Raw genomic sequence first — 3,821 nt, 5'->3', positions numbered from 1 at the left:
TCACCACACTGACGTACAGGTTTGCAGTCCGGATGCTCCTGCTGTCATTCAAAATCGCACCCCAGACCGTAACTCCAGATGCTGGTCCAGAGCGTCAAGTACACAGGTAGGTCCAACAGGTAGTTGGACTCCTTGCAACTAGCAAACGGCCATCATTGGCACCGAGCAGAACCAGCTTTCATCAGAGAACACAACAGACCTGCACCCTGCCCTCCAACGCGCTCTCTCTTGACACCACTGAAGTCGCACGCCTCGTTTTTTACACAAACGTAGGAATGGGGCCCCTTATGGATATGGCAGCAAGAGAGGGGAAGAAAACCAATGTGCACTCCGTGTGCATACCGGGGGGAGTCATTCCAGATGTGGAAAGGGTCCTTCCGGTTGCCATGAAGGGTACAGGGTGCACCCATCATCAGGTGGTCGCTCATATCGGATGTGTGTCGCTATGGATCGGAGGAAATTTTCTCTGGCTTCCGGCGGCTATCTGATTTGGTGAAGACTGCCAGTCTCGCTAGCGGGATGGAAGCAGAGCTCACCATCTGCAGCATCGTCGACAGGACTGACTGCGGACCTTTGGTACAGAGCCGAGTGGAGGGTCTGAATCAGAGGCTGAGACGGTTCTGCGACCGTGTGGGCTGCAGATTCCTCGACTTGCGCCATAGGGTGGTGGGGTTTCGGGTTCCGCTGGATAGGTCAGGACTCCACTACACGCAACAAGAGGCTACACGGGTAGCAGGGGTTGTGTGGCGTGGGCTGGGTGGTTTTTTAGGTTAGATGGCCTCGGGCAAGTACAGAAAGAGCAACAGCCTCAAAGGGTGCGGGGCAAAGTCAGGACATGCGGGGACCATGCAGCAATCGGTATTGTAATTGTAAACTGTCGAAGCAGCATTGGTAAAGTACCGGAACTTCAAGCGCTGATAGAAAGCACCGAAGCTGAAATCGTTATAGGTACAGAAATGTGGCTGAAGCCAGAGATAAATTCAGCCGAAATTTTTACGAAGGCACAGACGGTGTTTAGAAAGGATAGATTGCATGCAACCGGTGGTGGCGTGTTTGTCGCTGTTAGTAGTAGTTTATCCGTAGTGAAGTCCGAGAGGGTGCGTTTCTGGATGAGGTATCGAATATATTGCTTCCCCCTACTTATACCTCCCGAGGAGATCACGAATGTAAGATTAGAGAGGTTCGAGCGCGTACGGAGGCTTCCAGACAGTCGCGACTGGAACAGGAAAGGGAGGTAATGACAGTGGCACATAAAGTGCCCTCCGCCACACACCGTTGGGTGGCTTGCGGAGTATAAATGTAGATGTAGAAACTAATGCCTTGAGCCTATTGCTGCTACTTCTTAAGCGAGAAACTCTTATTACAGAAAATTTAGACTAAACGAAGGTTCCACCGAGATTTGAACTCGGATCGTTGGATTCAGAGTCCAGAGTGCTAACCGTTACACCATGGAACCAGACAGCAGTATGAATGGGTGGGGATAGTTTGGGGTCAGTTGTGTGCACGCTGCACGGCGTCTGGCCCTCAGCTGTCCTTGAAGTAAACGATTTGTAACAGATTGTTGTGTCACTGTGGTGCCAACTGCTGCTTTAAATGCTGCTGCAGACGCAATAACATGCGCCAGAGCCATACGCCGAACACGACGGTCTTTCTTCTCGTCCGGAGCCCGGCCTGATTGCGGTCCCGCACATTCTCATGACCACTAGCGCCAGCAATCATGCACAGTGGCTACATTCCTGGCAAGTCTTTCTGCAATATCGCAGAAGGAACATCCAGCCTCCCGTGGGCCTGTTACACGACCTTGTTCAATTTGAATGAGGTGTTGGCAATGGCGTCTTTGTCACCTTAAAGGCATGCTTGACTAACATCAACTCACAACGTGCAATATCAAAGGTAACTAACGCACACTCCCGTTACAGCATGTATGTAAAGCAAATCGGATTTTCCACCTCATAGTGGCGTCACTAGCGACACTCTTATGCTACAGGTGTGAAAGAAACATGAATAGACATCATCTTTCAGAAGTAGAAACACGCCTACTATCATTCGTTTATGTCGCACAACTCCTTTTTGGTGTCGCGATGCCTTTTTTTTTACCGTTAGTGTATTATGACAAAAGATGGTCGAAATATGATCTATTACTAAAAGACGTGACTTTTATGTAAAAATACCTTTTCCTACATTACAGTACTTTGATTCGTGCATCAATTTTTGTAAAATTGTTCTTAAGTTCAGGAAAAAATGTGGCTTGGTATTAAAATCCCGGTCCTATTGATAAATAAACAACTTATCCTAAAAAATACAAAGAACATTTGAGAAATACTTCATATTGAGGTATTTTCCTTCGGGAAAGCTTACTATTGGCACCAGTGTTTCCTTGAGTAATAAATACATTTTGAGTAAACCAGCTTGGGTGAAACACAAAAAAAATGGTTCACATGGCTCTGAGCACTATTAGACTTAATATCTGAGGTCATCAGTCCCCTAAAACTTAGAACTACTTAAACATAACTAACATAAGGACACCACACACACCCATGCCCGAGGCAGGATTCGAACCTGCGACCGTATTTCTCTCCAATTATCCACACACGTTATTCAGTCATAAGTGGGCTCCATTTCATTCATTTGTAAAACATGAGTAAGTGTTGTCTGCAAATACAAGCAAGTTGGTTCTTTAGTCGTAAGATCCCGCAAAAAACCTTGCAAAGAAAGTAAAAAAAAAAATGGGTACTGAACGACACATTAACTACGTCGTGTTGTTTGTAGAACTCATTAATACCCGAGATGAATGCCCTTGCTTCTACAAAATTCACATGCTCATACACACTGACTGAATTATACGTGACGGGGACATATGTATAGCTGACCATGACCATCTTTGAGTCCATGTCTAAGAACGGAAGAAACGTCTAATGCCTACCGTAGCGAAATGAGCGTTGTATCACATTTAGCTGCAAGAATAGCACTACCTGAATATCCGTGGCCTTTTAAGCACGTTACGGGGTTAGCGTCATTACGAAGTGTGCTGGTGAGCGAAAATAATGCCTCCCGGAATAGGCGTGACCTTTCAATCTCGCTCCAGGATTGGGGGTCATTTGTTGCTGGCTTTCATACGCCATAAGTCACAGATATCGTCCAGATAAAGTTACACGCAACACGTACAAGGCACCTCTCCTGGCGTGAGACTCTTCAGTTCTACAACAAGTGTGTCCATGTAGAGAGACGACTAGTTTCGTATTTACGATTTTTTTCTGTTGTCTGACGTCGATTGCATATCTGTAGTTGTTGTGTAACGAAATGAATCGTGTAACACTTGTTGTACGAGTACTAAAACCATTACTTACACACAGGTTTATTTTGCTTCTTTTGCTTCTTTCATTATGCTTCATTATATGTAAATATTCAGCAAATCGTTTCTCCTTGTGTGATAAACTCATGTATCAGTAGAATGTAATCCTAATGGTTACAAGCATAGAATCACGTTCGTAAAGTTTCAAAAAATTAAAGACGTTAATAAGATTTTCGTTTCATGTTAAAGTCTTCTTATAATAAAGAAGCTTGCATAGATTTAACAGTGTTGTAGCCCTCACTATTCTATACAATTATAAGCAGAAATGTTCTAGACACATAATGTAGTAACTGAGAAATACGTCAACTTCTACGACAAATTATAGTCATCAGTGAAAGACATCCAAAAAATGGTTAAAATGGCTCTAAGTACTATGGGACTTACCACCTGAGGTCATCACTCCTCTAGACTTAGAACCACTTAAACCTAACTAACCTAAGGACATCACACACATCCATGCCCGAGGTAG

The 3,821-nt window shown here is 44.7% G+C and overlaps 1 non-coding gene across 1 annotated transcript; it reads right to left on the bottom strand.

Moving 5' to 3' along the window:
- Positions 1-1,384: 1,384 nt before the first annotated feature.
- On the bottom strand, positions 1,385-1,456 carry Trnaq-cug (transfer RNA glutamine (anticodon CUG)). Its single transcript has one exon. It is a non-coding gene; the product is annotated as a tRNA-Gln (tRNA).
- Between the last annotated feature and the right edge of the window lie 2,365 nt (positions 1,457-3,821).

The sequence above is a fragment of the Schistocerca gregaria genome, chromosome 3 (genome assembly GCF_023897955.1).
Source record: "Schistocerca gregaria isolate iqSchGreg1 chromosome 3, iqSchGreg1.2, whole genome shotgun sequence".
NCBI classification, from domain to species: Eukaryota; Metazoa; Arthropoda; class Insecta; order Orthoptera; family Acrididae; genus Schistocerca; species Schistocerca gregaria.
This window is presented reverse-complemented; position numbering and strand designations above follow the sequence as displayed.